Here is a 24,987-nt window from a genome sequence, read left to right as displayed (position 1 = left end):
ATATACAAAAAATCATATCATAATAATAATACACAAAATATATATAGTTTATAGATGTGATTCTGTGGACAGACATTTACTGTTGATAATATAGTTCTGGAAACGTTGGCGCCAGAAAAGAAAGAAGAGAGACTAAAAATCAAGTCATTGTATTTTTGGTCCAATGCAAGAACCCCTCCCCCCCACCATCACACTACACTGTACTCTAAGAACAAGGAACTCATTCTCTGTCCCCCCCCCCTCTTTCTGCCTCCCTCTCATTCACACATACATGCACACACCCACTCAGACATACGCTCACTCTTGGGGCCAATTAGTCAAGTTGAAACGTCTTCATTTTTCATTTGAGTGTTCAATGATCAGTATAATTGGAATTAATAAGCCAATTTCATTTGGCAGAGATGAGAGTTTTTGGCACTTGTTTTGAGCACCCTCACAGTCGGTTACGGGGGAGGAAACCACAAAACAAGGGTCTCATTAACTGGGTCAATTACAGTCGAAACACATCACCTTATTAATCTTCCAACTGCCTGGCATAATAAAGATGGCTGGTGTGCTTATCAGCTGTTTATGCTCTGTAGTATTCCAGACCATATGCTCACACTACATCTTGCAGAGTTGAGCAGAGACCAGTTGGTTCCTTAAATCTTTACTCTCACTGCGTTTATTAGGTAACACAAATTAAAGCTAAATTCATTTTCTTTTTTACAATAACATTGGTTGAATTGATGAAATGTCCAAACCTTATTTATCAGCAGCAGGAAACAATTTCAACAAAAAAATAATAATAAACCCTTTCCTAAAACGTAAGTACCAAACAGTATAGATCAGATTGACAACTAGCTAATGAACCTAGCAGAGCATTGCTAAAGAAAGATAATACCCTCAGCAGTTGGTTGAGACCAAAACAGCAACAAGAAAATTGAATACTGGAAATGTTTTGACTTGATCAAAACACAAGTAAAATGAATGCTAAAATGAATGATTGATATCAACATAGGCAATTGTTGGCCAACACATTCGCCCTACATACACCAACAACACATGATAGGCAACTTGCTCTTTGCTCACTGCGACGTTGGGCGCAGAGTTTAAATCATTTGATTTTTGAGCTTAGCGCAGTTTAAAGGTCCCATGTCATGCTTGTGGTTATTACCCGTCCCCTTGTGTTATGAAGGTTTGTATGCATGTAAACGGTCTGCAAAGTCACAAACCCTAAAAGTACACCCTGTAGCGAGTAAAACTCTAACACAGAAAAGACCTGTCTATGCTGCCCCAGAACGCCTCGTTGGAGATTTCTCTTTTTCCATTTGTTTCTTCCGGGAACTGCATGACGTTATGCGGCTCCCGGAACCAAAATGGACCAATCCGCGGAGCTTCTCATGCACCAGGATCCCTTGGCGTCACTATCAAACGCAGTGGGGGGACCTTTAGCGTACATTTTCAACTAACAGGGAGTCCCATTGACTTGCATAGAGCTCCCTGGTTGGTAATAGACGAGTTGGGATCGCGGAGAAATGCTCTCCGCAGACACATTCTTACAGCGTTTATAAACCTTTTTCTTACTCAATATCAAGCCACACTTATTGTTTTTACTTGGGCTGTGAGTGTTTGTGTGCTCAGGATGAGTTTCGCGCTGTCTCGCTGTATCGCCGACCCGGAAACCACACCAGTAAGCCAGCTCACTGAGCAGCGAGCCTCGCAACGTCCCGACCAATCAGAGCACACTGGGCTCACAGGGAGTGGGGGGCAGGAGCTCCAACAAGCCGTTTAGGACATAGAGTGAATACACATACTTTACAGAGATGCTGTATGAGAAACCAATGTGAGTTTGGAAAATTGCACAATATAAATCTATTCTAGTAGACCTCCACAATGGAATTATGATCAGTAGAAATGGCCATGACATGGGACCTTAAAGAGATGCGCAACACTGAGGAGAACTACTTTACCGTGCATCAAGTGAATGCATCTTTACTGTTTAGAGTTCTAAAATGAACTCTTCCAATATGCTAACATAATGACATTGCTCACATGCTAATGGTTACTCAATGGATTTTATTATAGCCTCTTTCCCAGATTAGTTTAGCAAGCCAGACTCCTACCAATCATTTATTGGTGCATTAACTTACTATACAGTATGTCATGTTTTGCCATAATCGGCTTTCCTCCTCCTCAAGATAACCAGTGAGTAAATCTAGTAAAAACCTGAATCAACAATTTTGCAATAGAAATCAGGGATTTCCTAGCACAAACTGGGCGGATGTTTAAGAGCTAAACGCCAATGCTTTCAAGAGCACCAGAGTCTGTGAAGGGGATACTTTAAGCCTGAACATTGAAGCATATTTCAAAGTGGCCAAACGATAGCTACAACTTCCGTGTCAGTCCGTGAAATAAAAATACTTTTTCCCATTGACTTACAGTACAAATCAATTAGCCAGTACAATCATTATAATTGACCTTATTTTAATCATTAGTTGTAAAATGCAATAATGCCAATATCTATGTATTGGAGGTGGGGCCTAAGCAAAATGCAAGTGCACATGCTCAGTGGGCCCAGATACGGGGACTTTAGCCCTCTAATGGCGCATTTCCACCATGGCGCGGAACGCAGTTTAAGGATGCCGTGTCGTGCCGGGCCCGTTTTTGGTTGCGTTTCCACTATGTCTAGTTCCGGCTCGGGGTACTTTTTCACCTCTTTTCTGGCCCGACAAAATCGTGGTTCTATCGGGGCCAACACACAGGGCTGAGTCGGGCTGAGTATGCTAAACTAGAGAGAGAATCGCTGGCAAGGGGGCTACAACTACAACAAGATGAACATATTTGACCGTGATTTAATTGTAATACATATTTCAAAATGATGCCGAAGTAACAACATACTGATACCGGTTAGTAAAAACCATGAATTAATGCTTTGTCAAGTCTGCAGACAGACGGCAGGCGAAAAACCTTTTAAAATGCGTGTTTTCTAAATGGAGATCGGCTAAGCTAACGCAATATACTGTATACTCCGACGGTCCACACTTACAACAACGGCCTATACACACATAAATAAACCAGCGACTGTATTCGCCATGACACAGACAGTCTGTGGTTTGTACTTGTTTAACTTTTGTCTAGTTTCTGAACAGATATGAGGAGCTGTGAGCTTGAGTGCTAACAGCTAACAGGCTGATGTGGTTTTTCTGGGGGTGCTCATTGAAGATGACGTCACGGCTCCGCCTACACTGCATTACTATAGATACTACCCCAGTTCCTAAACTGTAATGGAAGCGCAGCATAAAGTGAGCCAGTCCTAACAAGGCATAACGAAGCCTAGCCATACCGAGCGAGGCAGAGCGAGGCTGTGTAGTGGAAATGCGCCATAAGGTGACGGGCCAAGATGGCTTCATGCGGAACTGAGACACTTTCATAGAAATAAACAAGCCCCGCCTCCAACTCTGTATCCAGTTTTCTTTATACATCCCTACTACATGTGACCATGCTCTAGTTTATGGTAATGTTGGAGACATTTTTTATAATGTACAAACAGAACTCAGATTATAACACATTATATAACATAGGTCTAGTAATTATAGGACAGTTAAATGCATAAGTGTCACATTACCTTTGACACAAAGTAAAACTGACTGAAATTACCATCTATAGAACCACGCTGTAGAAAAAAGGGACATTTTTGCTGGACTTGAAATACCTCATTTTCATCAAAAAGTGGCTTGTTTGTTTTTCTGAAGCGAATCGTATGAGATGTGAAGCTGTGGATATGAAAGGATGTTTCACTGAGAAGGTGTTTGTCGTTTCTACTCTGGAAGATGGCTTCCCTCTCCCTTTCATCTCATACCTTTTCAACACTCCTGTGGATGAACAAGAATGTTTCCACACACACACACCTCATCCCACTCTACCGCTCTCCCTCCTTTATGCACACACACAAAGGCCTCCACACATGCACTCCCAAACACAAACTGTTCTCCTCTCCCTGTAATATGAACAGACACGTTCACACTGCTTCTCATTTGGATGTCACTGCACTGGCTGGCCTCCCTTTCCATATTAAAAACTCCACTCCTATCATTGTCAAAGCAACAAGCAGATGGCGGTGAATCTGCTTGGCTCTCGCTCAGGTCATGTGAAAGCTGTTTTTTTTCCCCCTCTCAGTTTATGTTGGTGACAATACTTCATATCTCCCTTCAGAAAGGGTGTCTTTCATCTACGGCATGACACATCTTTGTGAGGGTGCAATATTTTTTGCTGCTTCGCACCATATTTCTTCACTTTCTCAGGGGTGGGATCTTTTTGCGTGAACATGAGCTCACACAAAACAAATCGTACACACACATTTCAAAACACACATTATAAATAACCCTGTTTGCAGCAAGTGGATGACTCGCCCATCTGTTGCAGTGATCTCATGCACGGGTACGTAGCTCTCCAAGGTCTAAACTCAAGTAAACTCATGAAATATTAAACACACCCACCATAGCACAGTGGTTTCACCATACTGTATGTTAAATAAAGTGTGGATAAAGCTCACTTGGCTGTCAAAGTTCTACATATGAGCAAATGTCATGTTTGAGTTGTCACCATGGGGATGTGAAAGTTGTGATGGCATGGTTAGTGTTTATTCTGCTTATTAAAATGTAACAGAGGCAAAAGGCATGTATTAATGCAAATAAAATCAATTATGTCTGTTGGCTCAGAAACCATTACTCCTGTTTTAAGGCATTTATTCTGCATTTATAAATAAAGTCATTTGATTAAGGGTCAAGGTCCTTTTTTTGTTGCAGGTACGGTGTCTAGCAGTTCATTGGAAAAGGGAATCATGTCTTGCTGGAGAAAAATAAAAAAGTGAAAAATAATTTTTCTCTTAACATACAGTAAACAAAGTTCAATTGTTTTGAACATATCGAAGGAAAAACATTTGACTCCAGTTGTAGGTAGTAATAATATAATTACACAAAGTGCCATTGGCAGGTGTACAAATACAGACATGCAACTAATGACAGTAAAGACAGTAAAGACAAATATACAGCTATTAGGACATGTTTATTCAACCCTATGTTGCAACAGTATAACATTACGTTGCTTCTGCCTTTGACAATTGATCGTAAAAAACATATTATTTAATAACAGCTTTTCCTGTATACTGGCTTTTCCTGGACAGTCTAACAGTGGCCCTTAGAAACAAAGGTCTTTAAATTCATCGCAAGGAAAGGCTAATCTAAAGTTCGAATCCAATGTTAAGCTGTTGCGACATTTTCTCTTGCTCAACGAGAGGTTAGGCGTAGTCTTGGGGAGAAAATTACTAGTGATGATTCGTTTCTATGGTTCCCTCCTCTGCTAGCTTAGGGCCGCTACATACAGCTGTCATCTGATTGGTTGCGCATCGAAAAGGGTCAGCGGCATCGAGGTCAAAGTTGAAATAATTTGAACTTTGATCAGAGCGCTTAGTGACAATTTCCACTGTTACATGACGCAAAAGGTAGATCTAATTAACTGTGAATCATGTGAATGCAGCTTAACAGAGGCCTAACACTTTGACTTTATTATAAAGAAAAGCTTAACTAAAGGTTTGATACCATTAATGTTTGCTGTCCAAGTAACATTTGATAATATTCGGCCTCTTATAAATGTAGTTTAGTACTGTGGTTTCATTTGATCAAGGACATTGTACTATATGCTGCCCTGTACATTTGGATGAATATGATTGGACATTACAAGTCAGCTGGTATTCAAAGTGCTGATATTTGAAGCTGTGGATGCCAACTAATAAGTTTGTCAAAGTTCTGCCTGAACTAAGACAATTTATTCACAGATGGAAACCACCTAATAAAAATCCTTTATTATTGTACGAAGGAATAATCACACATTGTTTGGCATCTTCACACATGGAGAAGGTTTTACTTTCTTCTGATTGCACCCTTAAAATTATGTTTTTCAAGTTGGCTTTTGTTTCCATACATGGACTTTGCGAGGGAGTAAACAGGCATACAATTTAATTCAAGAATGCATGCCCATCTTGGATTGGGAATAGTTGAAACTACAGCAACCACAAGCCAACGCTGCCAAGAGCCTGCTGTATGAGAATGTGTGTCACTACAGACAGAGACAGAGACATGCAGTGGACACGGCGGAGGACAGATCATGTTGAGGCCTCCGTCAGCAGACAGGATGGCCTGGTGTGTGGGAGGCTGCGTCGCCATTGGCCGGAAGCATGTCACACGTCTCCCACTCGCGTTGAACAGCCCCGGTCTCTACAGGCTCTCTGCTTCTGTCACCCAAAAGTGTTCCCTTCCACTGAAACGCCATCTCTCTTATTCAATGTCTTCTGTCATAGTCTAGTTGCCAGTCCTATTGTGAACCCGGAAATGTTGAGTACCCCAAAGTTTAAGATATAAATGTATAGTACGGGTCCCCAGCACAGAGAAACAGCTGGAGGCTAACTTGCATATGTTGGGCAATTTGCACAATTTGCACAATTAGCATCAGTTGCATAGCATATGCGGACAATAACTCAAAAACGGCTTGGCCAATTTGGAAAATGTTGGTGTGGTTTTGGAACGGTTAACGAGGATGGTGAATCCATTTCTGATATTTTTATATAACCTCCAAAACCACACCAACATTTTCCAAATTGGCCAAGCCGTTTTTTAGCTATTGTCTGCATATGCTTATTAATGTTAATGAATGCACCTTGTGCTAATTGTGCAGATTGCAGGTAAGTATCTGGTAGTTTCTATGTTGTGAACTCAACATTTCCAGGTTCACATTAGGACTCTATGAGCTGGCGAATATTATGCGGCTGACGCAGGGTCAGTTCAGCCCAAGCCGCTGTCTGCAGCTTGTGTAAATGAGCCCAGACTTCTTTTCTGCAAGTCATGCAGACAGGCGGCAGCGCCAACGTGACAGTAAACCACTTCTGTTTTTTAAAGGACATTTTTCTTTGACCAAGTTGCAGAGCAGAAGTTCAGCAACTTACTGTTTGATACTTCCAAAGGTTTTAAATAGACCGAAGATCCGGCAGGCATTGGGAAATGAAGAAGCACGAGAATTTCAAAAGGAACCTCTCTGCATTCATGTAATATATCTCTGGGGTACGGCTCTGCTTCCTGAACTGTATGGATTTAGTTCCAGATTGCACAATGAATCGCTTCCTTCCCAGAGACCTTTGTTCCGACAGGGGACTCGGTATCAGAAGTGAGTTGGATTCTGAACTCCTCAAAGTCTTGATCCACTCCTTCTGCTGTCAGACTATGATTTGATATTCTATTCGACACCAACAAGGTGGGACACTTTTTCCCCACAGCACTTTTTACCAGTGATTAATAACTGACTACATTTACTCAAGCATTGTACTTTTGAGATACTTGTACTTTACTTGAGTATTTCAGTTTTTGGCTACTTTTCACTTCTACTCTTCTCCACTACATGTATGTAATACCTTTAGTTACTTCACAGATGTGGATGAATGATGTGAAATATAATCAAGTGTTAAATCAGACTTTAGTTCCACCTGGAGTAAATCCACAAGCTACCCTGCAGTATACAAAGTCATTCAAACTAGCTGCAGCTTTACCAGCTTTGAGAACACTTTCATGATCAATCATTATAAAACATATCATATATATTATCCTGAAATGGACCAATCTGCACAATGACTACTTTTACTGTCGCTACTTTAAGTATATTTAGATGCCAATACTTTTCTACTTTTACTTGAGTAACATTTTTAATGCAGGACTTTTACTTGTAACAGAGTATTCCTACACTTTGGTACTTCTACTTTTACTGAAATACAAAATCAGAGTACTTTTCCTACCTCTGCTTTTTATAAGCGCTTCACCAGTAATACCTTTAACTTGATAAGGCATGGTTTGGTAACAGAATATGAATGCATTAGCTAACACAGGCGCTACCTGTGCCTTTCAGAGGAGGATCCCGCCGGGCAGTTGCTGACAGTCGAGTGTTGGAAAGCTGTCTGGGCTCATGCAGCCTTCCCAGTCGAAACAAGATTTTGTTGCACATGCTTCTGTGACACTGACAGACCATGATCAATAAACAAACTTTTACTCAGCGTGATATCTCTCGCGCTCTCTCTATCTCTCTCATGATTCCTCTCGGGGTGTCTCTGTGAATGAAGTAGGACAGAGCATGACAGAAATACAGTCAAAGCAGATGGCTTTACGTCTCAATCCTTTGCCCAATATTTCATCCAAGCAGTGAATTCCTCAGGCACTGAGAAGACTGCGAATATGCGACTTAATTATTTCCAACTTTTTCTGAGCTGCATCAACGTTGCCTTCATCATGAGACAGTGCCAGACGTTTATTACCAGCGATCAGTCAGTCATTCATACAGCTCCTGTAATACAGTTAAGTGAGACTAAATATGTCTCTGGTCTCTATATTAAAACAACACTCAATAATAACGCTGAATCAACTTATTTCTATTTACCAGCTTTAGGAGTACCTGGTTATATGTCACAGGATTAGGTAATCAAGATACAAAGAAAGGTAACTGTATTCCCTTACAGTTACATTAAAACAGACCTAATTAGGGATTACTAGCAGGATTACAATGTTAGTAAAACCTAAAAAGATCACATAGTGTTTGTTGTAAAGGATCAGATGTTATCTCTTTCCTTAAGGCCCGGACACACCAAGCCGATTTTGGCCGTCGATGGGCGTCAGGCCGACGATGAGCGTCGACACGCCCTACCAACACACTCTCACTCCATAAACGTCCAGGAGCGACGCTTGGTCAGGGTCCCGAGGCGTGCAGTTGGGACGCTCCTAGGCTCCTTCAGCTTCATAAACGGACGCAAAGAGCTTTCAACTGATTGCAATGTATTCCCATCGGCGGCGGGATTTGACGCTCATGGAAGCACGACATTCGTTTGTGTTGGCAGCATTTAAAGGCAATGTGAGCGCCCATTCCCATTGGATAACGGAGAATTGTACACCCGGAAGTAACTATTCTCCTTACTGTCGATTGATTTTACAGTGATATCTGCACTACTCATCAACTCAAAAACACCAGATTATCCTTGTTAATTACACAACATTGATTGGTTTACATTGTGTACAATGCTTTTGTGTTTTTCCCCTTCGATTCGGAGAAACAAATATTTTTTCTGAGTTTAGGATGGCAGAAGACCCTACACTACCCAGAATCCCCAGCTATCGTTTAGGACTACACCATGTGCTTTGTTTGACAAACCCTGTGATTAGTTCTCAAGCTCTGTGATTGGATGTCGGAGTGGCAGTGCGGCGTCAAACAGCACTTTGAAATGGAATGAAACCCATCGACGGCACACTATCCAAATCAAGACTCGAACGTGTCCTACCCCCCCCCCCCCCCCCCCCCCCCCCTTAGGTCACAGGCTCCTCCAACAGTGCAACACAATAAAACAGATACACAGAAAAAATAGTGCAAGTAAATACAAAAAGAAAAATAGTAAAATAGTAAAAAGTGAAATAGTGCAATACGAGTCGATATACAAGTGATTGGAATATGATATATTAGACAAATAATTTCTAAGTAGCAGCCAGATGAATGTTATGGATGTTGTTTCTAAGTTCAGGTGTTTAATAGTCTTCTGGCCTGTGGGATGAAGCTGTCCCTGAGTCTGGTGGTTTTAGTCCGGATGCTGCGGTACCGCCTGCCAGACGGCAGCAGACAGAACAGTTTGTGGCTGGGGTGATGGGGGTCTTTTATAATCCTGAGGGCTTTCTTTAAGGTTAACCTGGTATGTTTACTACATTTATTTTAGTTACTTTACAGATTTGGATTAATGATGTGAAATATAAACAACCCTTAAATCAGACTTTAGTTACACCTGAGTAAAATTCAGTGAAGGTGATTGTCAAACAATCAGGCGAGATATTTGATAGTTGGTGCTTGAGAAGACTAAACATGTATCTGCAGATCTCTATAAAGTATATTCATTACTCGTTATTCTCTAATTGTTCATCAAAAACTGTATATAATGGCTATTTTGCACATCCCTTTCAAGATTTCAAGATTTTCAAAGGTTTATTGAAATATCATATACACAACTACGGTGTTATGCAATGATGACAAACTTGGGTCATAGGTTCCTCAACAAGAGATCTATCAATATGTGTGTACCTCCACCATTAAACTGTCATATTATGCAAATTTCTTATTCTATCTACATACATCTTATAAGAGTATAATAAATATGTATAATATCGGTTAAAATAAGTGCTTCAACATAGTTAACTTTGCAGGAAAGTTGATTGTCAAGTCTCAAAACAAACCATGCAATATATTAAACGTTAAGTACTTTGTCAGGCTTAATATAGATACCCCCAAAGCTTTTTGCTTACATGTTGTGAGGATTTGCAGTATCTCCCTCCTTCTTCTCTTCTTTGTTTTATGTTTGTTATGTTCGTTCTGTCTGTCTGTGTGTCTGTCTCCCGGGCTGGGTGTGGCTGACCCACTTCTGATTCCCGCCAACTCACCTCCGCAGCTGCTGCTCATCATCCTGATTACACTACTCACCTTCACCTGCTTATATGCCCGGTCCTCTCATCCAGTATTCACCAGTTCGTCGTTTCACCTCGCTGGTAATTCGACTTGGTACATGTAGTTTATGGTAAAACTAACTCTCTGTGTTCCTGCCAAATCTAACCCTTGTGTTCTCCGTCAGAATCCATCTGCCTGCCACATCCAGCCACGTACCTCTCGTCTGAGTATCTCCGTGCTTCCACGCACACCAGCTCCTTCCTGTCAACTCTCAACAGCTCTGGTTCCCCGGCTCTCCTCGCCAGAGTATCTCCGTGCTTATCCGCACCACCTCAGTTGACAAACCCTGGCTTTGGGTTTATTGGATATTAAATCCCTCGTCTGACTCTATATAAGGTTTTTGGTTAATAAACCTTTTTCTACCTACAAAGCTCTGTTTCATCGTCCTGTGTTCAGCATTGTGAGTTCACTCCTGTAGCTACCGGTGAGCGTAACACATGTATTTAAAAGAAGACTTTAACCTAAAGTATTATTTAATGTTTAAATAAAGCCTAATTAGTTTGTCTGTTTTGCACATCCTCCTATTAATATCTTTGTACATCCGGCACTAAACTGTTTTATTCTAGATACCATTTACAGTATCTTCTTGATATTTTCTATTCTATATTTCTATCATTGACCTTCTACTTTCCTCCTATTTTGTATATACTCTTAATATTTAAATGTTTTCATAAAATATAACACATTCAAAAGTGCTTTACAAAAATGAAAGACATTAAGAAAAAGGCATTTTAAACAGTCATTAAAAAGCAACCCAATCTACCTGCATTGCAATGACTCTAAACGTGTAATAACGTGCTTTAACCAGTAGGTGGTTTGGGTTAAAAAGCTGTCAAGTTTACAGTGTTAACAAAATAAAATATACTGCTGTTTCCGGTTTAGTTTACGACGGATATATTCTGTTATTGTTTTGATATATGTAACACAAAAGCGATGTAAAAAACCCACAGCAACACAGAAAAGATGGTCTTAACATGACCCAGCGGTCTAGTAGTTAATAAAAAACAATAATATCAAAACAAATTATTACTACTAACTTTATTGTGAAATTAAAACAGAACGGTAAGAGAATAGTTTCCGGTCTATTCTGAGGCCCGATCTCTGTAGATAAATAAAGAACTACGACATGTGTAATGTTTAATGCAGCCAAACCATTCATTACAATGCATTCATGTGATGACTTTCAAAGAGTAAAGCAAGCACTGCTGAATAAAGTATGATTTTATCTTTTACGAAACGTTTTTTTTCATATGGAATGCAGTTGGAGGTCAACCAATCACAGAGCTTGAGAACTAATCACGGGGTTTGTCAAGCAGAGCACATGGTGTAGTCCTAAACGATAGCTGGGGATTCTGGGTAGTGTGCCATCCTAAACTCCGAAAAAATATTTGTTTCTCCGAATCGAAGGGGAAAAATACAAAAGCATTGCACACAATTTAAACCAATCAATGTTGTGTAATTAACAAGGATAATCTGGTGTTTTTGAGTTGAGTAGTGGAGATATCACTGTCAAATCAATCGACAGTAAGGGGAGTACTTACTTCCGGGTGTACAATTCTCCGTTATCCAATGGGAATGGACGCTCACATTGCCTTTAAATGCCTCCGACACAAACGAATGCCGTGCTTCCATGAGCGTCAAATCCCGCCGCAGATGGGAATACATTGCAATCAGTTGAAAGCTATTTGCGTCCCTTTATGAAGCTGAAGGAGCCTCGGCGCGTCCCAACTGCACGCCTCGGGACCCTGACCAAGCGTCGCTCCTGGACGGTTATGGAGTGAGAGTGTGTTGGCCCTACTCAGATTGGTGTGTCCCGCACCGTTGTGTCTTTTCAGCCGTGCCGACACCTTTTCGCCGACGCGAAAGACGCAGACACGCGAGGCGACGCAACAGTCGGGGTCCGTCTGTGTCAGTTCTTTGGTGTCAGCTTGGTGTGTCCGGGCCTTTAGAGCTGTACTGTTCTGTAGGATAATACTTTAAGTGTGAATCTATATGTGTTTGTGTTTCAGTGTTGGTGTATATGCTGCTGCCTGAATATGCTTCATGAAAGGCAGGGTTTCCTGTCAATACAATCTTTTTGATCCTAAATATCTTGGATCCTTCTTTTCTAAGGTCACATTGTTCTGTTGTCTTAGTTTAGTTTAGTTTAGTTTATTTATTTTTTTCGAGCGTGTAAAACCAAAGAAAATACAAATGAAACAAAAGGTGATACAGACATGATACAGTACTATACAAATGAATGCAATAACAAAACGAAACATTTAAATAATAATTGAATAATCTGCAGTATCATTGTCTGATATCAATAAACAATAAACAACAAAGCTTTAGCTAATTACACATCCGAAAAGGATACATAATACACTTTATATTTATTGTCATTGCATTTGATATGCAGTTAATCCAAAAGTAACAGAAAGTAATCAAGTGAGATTACTTTTATATTTTCATAATCATATTAGGTTACTGATTACATTTGTGACAGGTAACTAGTAATTGTACAACATATATTTTTCAAGTAACCCTCCTAATCCTGTTTTTTTGTTGCAATTTGAGTTATTCAGCCTGGTCTAAAGTTATTGTTGGTACTTGATGATATTGCAACAATGATGCCCTCTCCAACCAGTCACAATGTGATCTTGTCTGACTGTAGAGGGACCCAGCACTGTCCACTCAGACCTGTCAGACCCCGACCACATGGAAACCCTGATCCTGAACTCTTTGATGGCATGCTCACACCATGCAAGCACACTGGTCATAAATATAAATGACAGCATTAATAAATGATGACCTCTTATTCAAATCCCTCATTTTGCATGCAAATAGGTTTAGAGGGGGAACAGGGGCAAAGAGTGGTCTGATGTGTGAAGTGTAATTGTTACAAGGGTGCTGACCTGAGATCATTAATATTAATTCTCTACATTGTTTCAGCCCGCTCCCGGATGCAGCCGATGACCTCAGATATGAATGGGTTTGATTTTCATTCATGTGCAAAGTCTTTCAGAGGCGATGATTGTGTTCTGCTGAAAGGACACACTGCATTGGTTATTAGGAAGCCATTCACTGAATTAGATTATGAATGCCTTTTTTTATTTAATTGCATTTCGTACATAATGTTCATAATCACGTAGCTTTTTTAGGCTCCTATTGACATTTACAAATAAAGGACTGCACACTAAACTAGTGTTGTAATTAAAATGACATTTTAATTACAACCAAATTAGCATTTATTTACTCTACCGCATCATAGGGTTATGTATTCAAATTATAATGAAAACGGTTATTCTTTATTAGAATATTGAGTAATAGAATAATTTATCTATGGCAGTTACAGTATCAGTGATGATATGTGGTTTGCTTGATTTAGAATAAGTTACATTTAGAATGAACTTGACTCACACTATTGTTCCAGCCTCCAAAGCAAAGTAAGCATGATTTCTGTGGAAAAGGACCGACTAAAGCCATGTCATCAGCTTGGAATAGCTTGAAAATTGCTGTTTTGCAGTATCATTTCTTTTCATAATAAAAATAATATGGGGAGGCCCTGCTGTTCTGATGGCCTAAGGCAGAGGCTTTTAAACTGTGAGTCACGCCTCTCTGGGGGGAGCAGGGGGGGTGAGGGGTGCAGATGGAATGATGTGAGGCAAAGATGCTGCACGAGGTGGGAGAAAGGAGTGCATGTATGTTTATGGGAAGACAGTTACATGTATACAGTGGCAGCTATAGTACTGACACAAAGCTCAGAATGGCATTCAATTACATGCTAACCCTTATGCAGTGTTCAAACTACGAGCAACCAAAGCAGCCAAACCGCTTTATTGTTGCAGAGTCGCCGATAAACTACTTTGGAGGTCAAATGGGCCATATTACGCTTTTTAGTTTTTTCTCTTCCCTGTAGTGTGTTAAACAGGTTTTTGTGCATGTAAATGGTCTGCAAAGGCTAAAATCCCTGTGTTCTCTCCAGAGGGAGTTTCTCTCCAACACACTCCCCCCCTGCCTGAAAGGCATCCATTGGACTCCTTTGTTTCAAATAGTGAAATCACTATGTAAAACTCATGCTTTAATTGACTAGCGCTCCAACTAATTATTATTGATAGGCTAAGGGGCGGGACATTTCCAAAACATCTCCATGTGGTTGACCAATCACAACAGAGCCAGCCAGCTAACCAATCAGAACAGACTGGGCTCTGGTTTCAGACAGAGGGTGAAAAGAGGTGCTGCAGCACAGGCAGTATGAGAACAATAAAGAGCTTTTTGAACATTAAAGCATGGAGACATGTCACAGTAGACTAGAGGCACAAAATAAAAATATACACCTGAAAATGAGCATAACATGTCCTCTAGCAATGAAAAATGGCTTAAAGTGGACCTATCATGCTATATTTGAATAATAGGACCATACCTATATAAGGCATATTTATACTTTTTCTTTTTCAAAATACCAAACAGATCATGCATTTTAGCCATGCCTCATTTCGCTCAATTTGCACTTTTTTAGCCCTGTTTTTGCAAGGGCTGATTCTGTGAGAACAGCACCACCTACAGGCCTGGCATATGTACTACAGCGTCTCCAGCGCTTTCGAACGGCAATTGCCATGGCTGTCTCCTCCTGATTGGTGGAGTTGGCCCAATAGCCGTAGCGCCACCGTCCTGACGTCAGGACAGTGTTCAAATCTGGATCAGTTTTTATCAGATCCGTTGTAGCCCCTTTTTCAGAGATTTGGGTATGGAGGAAAATAGAGAGGGTTGTGTTTTCTGACACTTGGTGAGTTCCCTGGAACACCGGGGACACATATTCATGTATAAAAGATGTACAAAAGTGCATTTTGCATGATAGGTCCCCTTTAAGGAATATATAATTAGATCAGAACAGGGTTAAACAAAAACATAGTATTATTTCAGTCTTCACCATTGGCGCACTAAAAAAAGGTTGAGACGATCTCAACTTTGACTTGTGCTTTGGCGACAAGTGTATATCAAGCTCGTAGTGTGGTTGTTACTATTTGAATAAATAAATGTTCACCTTCTCTGAATCATAACTAAGTAAAATCTGCATAGCATGATTCTTACAGTCAGTGTGACTCACCTCGTTTTCGAAAATACACATCTATAAACATGCTTAAAAATCATAAACATATGCTCATTATATCTGCAGAACTGAGAATCTTGCATGTAAATCAACATGTAGATTTCTTTGATATCAAGTATCCAGTGATAATTAGATATGGGTATACTGTGAACAGGAACTGCCATTAGCTAATTTGGCCTCATATAAATGGTGTCAATTTACAAAAATATATAAAAATAAATACTGGTTTTCTAAGGTCACATGTTATCTACCCTGTCTTTCTCTTCTTATTTTTTTCCAACACCATCTGATACAAATTACGTTTAAAACTTGTTTTGCTAATTATAGTTTCATAGAAATGATTGCTGCCTGGATTATGCTAAAGGAGGTTGACTTGTTGACATTGGAGACAGTGTTCATATCCAGAGCCGGTGTGTGGTTAGCTTTAGGCAACAAAAGCACTTTAGTCGAGGTTAGGGAGGGAGAGTGGTTTCAGTGAAATTCTAATAAAGTAAACACGTCTTGTTTCAAGCCTCAAGATACTGTTGACTTTTTCGGTATTAAACCAGGAGACTATGTGAATGATTTAAATGTTCAACTTAATTATTTTTGTTCTAAAAAAGGTGGACATTTTTTAAGAACATTATGAACTTTCACAAAAGGGGATTGGGTTAAGGTCAACCATAGACTGACTTAAAGAAGACATATTCTGCTCATTTTCAGGATCATATTAGCATTTAGTGTCTCTACTGTGACATGTCTCCATGCTTTAATGTTCAAAAAGCTCTTTATTTTTCTCATACTGCCTGTGCTGCAGCACCTCTTTTCACCCTCTGTCTGAAACCAGAGCCCAGTCTGCTCTGATTGGTTAGCTGGCCGGCTCTGTTGTAGTTGGTCAACCGCTTAGAGATGTGTTGGACAATCACGTACAAATTGTTTGAGCGCTAGCCAATGGAAGCCTGAGTGTTACATAGTGATGTCATTATGTTCCGGAAGTAGGTGGGGGGGGGTTGGGGGGGAGTGCGTGGGAGAGAAACTCCCTCTGGAGTAAACACAGGGATTTTACCCTTTGCAGACCATTTACAGTATATGCACAAAAAACAAACTAAACCAAACTACTTGAACTGTCCCATTACTAATCTATGGATTATAAGGACACTCGATACAACCCCAGATATAAACGTGATGGTCGACTTGGGAATAGTTACCAGCAGAACAAAGTAAAAAGGATTAAAAAGCTTATCTAGTCTGTACGGATGTAAATGAATTGCGATTATCTCAAACTCTGATTGAATCTGATGGCTCAATGTGATAATGTTCACAAAGCCCATTTCAAATGTAACACCAATTACATTCTATCACAGTAAGTTTGAGACATGACAAAACAAGTTCCCGGCCACAGATTTACTGCAGTTCTGCCTCCCATCAGCAGTGTTAGTATGTGATAATGAGCAAACACTGTAATCCCACCAATTAACTGACAGCCGCACCTACCCCCCCCTTCTCCTTGGCTTGTCTGTGAGTTTGATAATTGGGACTTTGATGGCTTCTAACACCACATTTTCAGCCTGCATGAGACACGTGTTGGAAGTCTCAGAGAGCCGTTTTAACACTGCATATGGTTTGTTCACCTCAAAGTGAGAGACGCAAAGGTGTCTGACATTGTGGAATTTCTTTTTCAAAAATCGCTGTGTGGTTCATGTGTGGTTCACAATATTTGATCATCCTGCTTTGTTTCAGTTCACAGGGGGAGTTTGTTCGGTGGAGGTTAACATCTTGACAAAGGATGTGTAGTGTAATTTCCTCTGCTGTGTCTGCAGACTGCGGCACTATGAGAAAACAATCCCCCCTCTGCCAAGACCAGCCTTGGTTCACACTGGATGCATAATGAAGATTTGCCCCACATTACTTCTTACCGCAATGCCAAAATGACTACTTACTGATAACCTTCAGCTCTTTGTGCCGTTGCTCACAGCCAAAGGCAAATATTTTGTTTTCTAATTCAAAGTCAGTGCAACAGGTGGAGAAACAATTGATCTTGCAAATAAATAATCATTTTTTCAACTTGAGTGAGAAATTCATGTGACGCACCGCTCCGCACAAATTTGCATCTATCCACATTGACTTTAGATGTAATCGTGCCACTCTAAAAACTTGCTTCACATCTGGTATGAACGCACAAGTACAGTTTCGACCACTGAATATAGTTTTATAGTTATAATAAAGAACTATGTCACTATGAATTTCATTAAATGTATCCTACTGTACACATGGCCTTTAGTTGATAACTAGTGGATTAGCATTATGGATTGAACAGAGCTGGGTGGAAAACCTTTTATGGATATGCTTCAACAATCGTCACTATTAAATAACACATTTATTATACACATTTAATAATTACCAACAAAATAAGACCGTATCCTAGTAGGCATATGCAATACTCTGTGCAATAAAAAGAGGGGTAAACACAACAAATACAAGATAAAAAGGAAATGTACCCTTAACACTAGAACCGCCAACCGGGTCAATTTGACCCAGAGCTGTTTTTTTTTGTGTGTAACTTTTTTTCAATAAAATATTAAAGTCTTCCAGTCCGTGACTTTTCCTGAAAGTGTGTTATGTAGCACCCTATGTTGTTAAAAATTGTCAATATGAAGTCAGATTGAAGAAATCGCCCAAAAAATTGCCATTTATACCTATTTCCGCCAAGCGGGTCATATTGACCCCACCTCTTTTCATATAAACATGACGTGTTGCTATAGCAACGCCTTTTGTCTACTGCGGTCCCTTATAGCTTGAGAGATAGATTGAGAGAGAGAGAGAGAGATAGATGGATATATATATATTGATAGATAGTTATAGCCCAGCGGGCCATTTATAATGTCGAGCCCTGAGAGTCCACAGATTATATGTGACCCGCTCTATCGAAATCAGTCGGAAGTCGCAACGGCTCATTTCAAAATAAACGTGGATTTGCGGAAAAAACTATTTTTTCGGGGTTCGGGTGTTTTGTTTGATTTTAAATAAACAAAGTCTTGGCTTTCAGAATATGAAACTTTTATTTCCAAAATCACACGATAAATACATTTGTGAAGCTTGTGAAGGGAAGATGACAGGCACCTCTCAATCGCAATCTGCTGTTCCGTAGCGCAGCTGCCCCTCCCTCCGGCTGAAATGATGAATGTAAGGCATACGTAATCATAGGTAACACGGCAGGGTCCGTTACAGTTTGTTTTCATCTGATTTCAATTAAACAAAGTCTTGGCTTTCAGAATATTAAACTTGTTTCGGCAAATTTAGATGATAAATACAACTATGAAGCTTGTAACGGCATATTTACAAGCGGAGAACGGAGTAACTTAACGTCACAGCAGGCATAACAACAGCCGGTGTTTCTCGTGAGTGTTTTCCCCGGGAAACGAACACAATATACACAAACGCAAAAATACACAAACACACACACACACATACACTCACACACTCGCGAGCTTCCCCCAGACCAGTAATCCAAACGGAAATATTTTCCCTCCGGACTATTTTGATCATTTGCTCCGCTAATAATCAATCAGATCGATGGATTCCAGAGAAGAGGAAACTTTGAAGGCCTTTTTCTCAAAATGATGACTCGGTGACAGTCATTATATAATGTGACATATTTTGCTTAATATTTGGAGTACAACAAAAATCTTGATATCATTAGAAAGCTAGGAATCTCCTCTTTCCAACAGTGTATACAACTCAAAATGTGTCTTCGGGTCAATGCGACTGATTTCGATAGAGCAGGTCACATATTGGTATACGTTTCATCCCTGTGCGATCAAAACTCGCTGTTCAATAAAATTATATTTTACCTTGAAAATCAATGCATTCTAATAGCGGGTCAATTTGACCCAGGTGGCGGTTTTAGGTATACAAAATCTCTGGCGGTTCTAGTGTTAATTCCTGTATATATGGATTTCACTAGTGACTACTTACAGTCCACTAACATCTCTGGTGCTGCCTTCAGGAATCTGTACAGTGACTCCTTGTGAGTGTCTTTCTTGCAATTTGACTGTGCGATCATTGAGGTCCAGTGGTTCATTTCCTGTGTGGAAATAAGGGATAATTGCATAATTTAAAAAACAACACACATAGCCGAGTGTTAACAGTGAGGGACCGTCGAGGTGGCTGAGGGTCATTTCACTAATGTAATGAATAAAAGTAAAGAGTCTGCAAAGGTAACATAGACCTGCTGGACTCTAGATTGTAAAGAGACTCTCTACCTCACTTTACCTGTGAATTCCTTTAAATAAAACTAATAGTTACAACTTATTCTAAAGTCAATGTAGTTACCAATCTTTTTTTGTTTATACTTGGGTTTTAGAACTGGTGTTTTAAAGTCAAAGAAACTCCTATCCCTTTAAAACTTTGACATTTTAAGTTACATTCTTTTTAAGCGGCAGTAGACTGTTCTCTCTTCTCATTATTGATTCAGTTTCTTTGTTCATTTGTCCTCTCCTTAGCCATTATCACTTTTATAGCTATTTTTACGAGCCTCTCGTGGCTGCCCACCAATTAAGCTTTGCACCCCATTAAAGTTATCGCAGGCTGACATAAGTGCTGCGCTCCACAGGATTCAACACTGCACCGTCCATTGTGTCCATACGGCACCTGGCAACCACCAACCCCCCCCCTCCCTATAAAATATTAACACCTACTATCACTCCTGCGGCACTTCAACTCCTGTGAGGTCCACTTAAAACTCTATACTGCCACAAACACATCCAACCGACTCACCAACAATGGGAGCTGCCAGTGTGAGGTTGGCCTGTCTGCAGCTCCGGCATCGAGCCGCTTTCCCTCCGGCTGCATTATTCATCGTGTAAAGACGGGACGTGTTTACTGTCCCATTTCTGTGGTGGGAGGCTGGACCGGAAATGAGGTGAGAAGATTGCTCTTTATCACATATTTAAGACAAAGAGCAAGCACATGAGAAACTAGTGTGACTCACATGTAAGTCTTCATGTTAGAGCATTACATTCTCATGAAATGTTTATGCAGGAAAGATAACAATAAAGGTGAGCGACGTACTCCTGCCAAGTGCTTACTACTATGCTGTGTTACCACTAAGAATCATCTAATGGCCACATCATGCATTTTGTTTAAAACATTGTGAAATGTTTAAATTGAATATGACACCTGCACTTGCATAACAACACCATTTGTATAGGTATAGAAGAACAATCTTTTCAAAAAGCTCTGTAATTAAATTGTTAACATGACTTGTCATTAAAACTGTTGCATCCCGAGACACAACTTAATTAGTTTCAAACAATTGCACTTGAGATTTGCTCCAAAAGACATGAAACTTGATTCTCAAATGACTTGAGACTTGACTTGTTATTTTTTTACTTGACTCGAATGATTAAAGTCAACTGAGTGGCTGCGTCATGGATGTATAAAGACATTGTGCCGTCCCCATGTTAACAACGCTAAAGTATTATCACATCTACTCTTGCTTGGAAAAAACTATAATTGCTGTTTATCAGTCAGTTACAAACATTACAGCTGTCTTTGGCAAGCAAAGTATTGTTTATCCTCTGACAGTGTTGGAAAGTAACAAGGTGCAATCCTAATCCTAACCCTATATTGTAATGACTTGAGACTTGACTTGTTATTTGTTTTACTTGTCTCAAACGATTAAAGTGGTTTCAACAGTTGACTATCAAATGACTTGAGAGTTGACTTTGACTTGTGTCAAAGGGTTATAAAACTTGACTTTCTTTGACATTACATTTAGCTGACGCTTTAATCCAAAGCAACAAACAATAATTGCAATTCACTATAAAGACACAAACACTTCAGGTGTATTCGCTTCAAATAAGCCAAACCATTGTAAGTGCTGGTGCATTAGTTTTAAATGGGCAAACACTTTAAGTGCCAATAGAAGCCAGTGATGTGAGCAGAGGAGTGGTTAAGTTTATTGTGAGAACTTAGGTAGATTGAAAACCAGTCAAGCTGTTGCATTCTGAATTGGCTGCAGCCAGGAGGGAGTTGCAGTAGTCAAGGTGTGAGATGACAAGAGCCTGGACCAGAACCTGTGTTAGCTTCTGGGTCAGTAGGAGAGGAAGTCACCTGTGCCCTGTACTACGAAGCCAGTTCAACAGACCCTGGATATGTTTGAGTTATCTAGCTTAAAGGGGACCTATCATGCAAAATGCACTTTTGTACGACTTTTATACATGAATATGTGTCCCCGGTGTTCCAGGGAACTCACCAAGTGTCAGAAAACACAACCCTCTCTATTTTCCTCCATACCCAAATCTCTAAAAAAAGGGGCTGCAACGGATCTGATCAAAACTGATCCAGATTTGAACACTGTCCTGACGTCAGGACGGTGGCGCTACGGCTATTGGGCCAACTCCACCAATCAGGAAGAGACAGCCACGGCCATTGCCGTTCGAAAGCGCTGGAGACGCTGTAGTACATATGCCAGGCCAGTAGATGGTGCTGTTCTCACTGAATCTGCCCTTGCACAAACAGAGCAAAAGATTGTCAAATTGAGCAAAATGAGGCATGGCTAAAATGCATGATCTGTTTGGTATTTTGAAAAAAAAAATGTATAAATATGCCTTATATAGGTATGGTCCTACACTATATTATTCAAATATAGCATGATAGGTCCACTTTAACTAACCCTAACAAGCGCGATCTCGTGAAACGGTCCTACGACGCTGGTTATCAACTTGGTAAATCAACCCAGGGTTTCTCTGTCCGGCTGAGAGTGCACATGGACAAGCGTACTGACAGCGCAGCATCATACTTCATTAATGAAAAGTAAACTATCATGTTAGACAAATATGAAGAAGTTCAACTTCAACCATCCATGACTTAAACACTTAATCCAGGATAAAAGCCACATAGTTGCACCTGCAAGGTGAATACAGAACAGCTGGTAAAAAAAGAAATACTGAGTGTTTGAATGACTACATTAACAGGTTTATGATATCACTGCCTCGTCTAAGACACGAGTGGATCTGACTTTAATTACTCAAATGTTTCGTCAACTTAATATGTTTCTTAAAATAATACTTCGGCATACAGTATGCCAGCTACGGCTCGCGAAGTTGACTCAGATAGGGAAATATATGATATATTATGATGTGATAGGATGTGATATGAATGATAGGTGCGACACGTCGGCGTCTTTCCTGCATACGGCAGTTTAAACTGTAGTTCCTTTATCCTGTAATATGACTTGATAGCTTGATAGGGGGGGGGGGGGGGGGGTGTTACCTTGGTTGGTTATTGGCTGATGGTTACACAAATCGTTATGACATCATAAAGTGGCCAAAATCTGATCAGCTCATTTTCAGACAGGCTTTAATATAAATGGATCAGGACAAAAAGAGAGCCAATGTTTTTTCCTGAAACTTTCAGAATCTCTTTACACAGAGGGGACACATGTTGATGTAGAAGAGACATGAAAAAGTGGATTTTGCATAATAGGTGACCTTTAATATTGAGCTTCAAGTGGTTTGCAGTCATTCACTGAGAGATGTTAGCCAGACAAGAAGAGATGAACGAACCAGACCGATGCAAGTCAAGAAGGTTGTATAACGAAGGTAAAGAGAGAGTTGTTAAAGACAGCATGCTCAAGTGTTTAAGAAATACATTGAAGAAGTTAGGTTAGGTTAGGTTAGGTTCTTTATTTAGTCATACGTACATAGCTACAGTGTAGTTATGCCAATGAAAATCTTGTGTCACAGGCTTCTCCAACAGTGCAACACAAAACACAGATAAACAGAAAAAATATAGTGCAAGTAAATAGTAATACAAAAAGAAAAATAGTTTAAAAAAAGTGAAATAGTGAAATAGTACAATAAGAGTCTATATGCAAGTTATTGAAATAGGATAAGTAAATAGATAAATCATTTAAAAATAATGTTTAAGTAGCAGCCAGATCAATATTAGGGATGTTGTTTCAAAAGTTCAGGTGTTTAACAGTCTTATGGCCTGTGGGATGAAACTGTCCCTGAGTCTGGTGGTTTTAGTCCGGATGCTGCGGTAACGCCTGCCAGACGGCAGCACACAGAACAGTTTGTGGCTGGGGTGATGGGGGTCTTTTATAATCCGGAGGGGTTTCTTCCTGAGCCGCTGGGAGTAAAGATCCTCCATGGATGGCAGCTCCGTCCTGGTGATGTTCTGTGCAGTTTTCACCACCCTCTGTAAAGCCTTACGATTGAGGGCGGTGCAGCTGCCGTACCAGGCTGTGATGCAGCCAGTCAGGATACTCTCTATGTAGTGACACAGGTCTGGGGTGTTTTACATCAGAAGGGTCAAGTAGGTTGTTTTTTTACTTCTCTTTTTACTATCTTTTATCTCGAAAGACTCAGGATTTAGTTTGGATGTACAGTGTGTCGAATTACTTGACATATGATTGACTTGTCTGAAAGGCTTTTCAGACTGGCTGACTTTGACTTGACGACGATAAAAGTGGATTTCGACTTGTTCTCTCTGAATATATTTTGAACTTTTTTCAATTGGCAAGGTTTAACCCAATTGGCCATAATAATAGTCATCCAGAACAGTGCCCTTGAGGCTTCAGAGGAACTCCTATAATACCTCAGCACTTTATGAATTCAGTGTGTGCTGTGCCGCTTCCTTTTAATAAGTAAACATGGGGACCAGGCACTGGGAGCACACACATCCATCAAGGCCTGTAAGGACATGCTTACAAATACCTTCATAGCACGATATCTGTCTGGAACTCAAAACATACTAAATGAGTGATCACATCCCCACTCTGGGAGCCAGTGCTTCCCTCATTTGATGGATATAATTAAAAGGAAATATGTTAACAATTCAGACCCCCAACGTGTATTCGATCTGGAACCAGACAACACAACAGCAGAGAGAAGCAGCAAGATCTGTTGTAGTTTTTGATGTTGCCAGGAACTCCCTTTCTCCCTACTGACAAAATGTCTGTGCTGTCTGCCAGAGCCGGGCCTAGCCTTAATTCATTTAATCATGCTGTTCTCCGCTTATTGTCAGAAGAATGGGGATTAGAAAGCTGCATCCGGGCTTTGTGAAAACGTATATTTGCCAACTTCCGATAAAGGGAATTATTGTGAAATGTATTTTTTTTCTCTTCCTGGTACCTTTTGTTATGAAGACAATGCAAAGTAATGTTCTACAAATACAGTTTCCTTCCAAAATCATTTTTCAATTGTATAATCCTCCTCATACCTTTGCAAAAGAAAAGAAAATGGAAATAGTATCATTAATATTTATATTGCAAGCACTGGGTGTGCTAATCCCCTCTGTTGTACAGTCTGTGTACATCATAAGTGAATGGTTTGGTCCTGGCCCGGAGCCCAGACAGTCAG

The sequence above is a fragment of the Trematomus bernacchii genome, unplaced genomic scaffold (genome assembly GCF_902827165.1).
Source record: "Trematomus bernacchii unplaced genomic scaffold, fTreBer1.1, whole genome shotgun sequence".
NCBI lineage: Eukaryota > Metazoa > Chordata > Actinopteri > Perciformes > Nototheniidae > Trematomus > Trematomus bernacchii.
Note: the sequence above shows the minus strand (reverse complement) of the source record.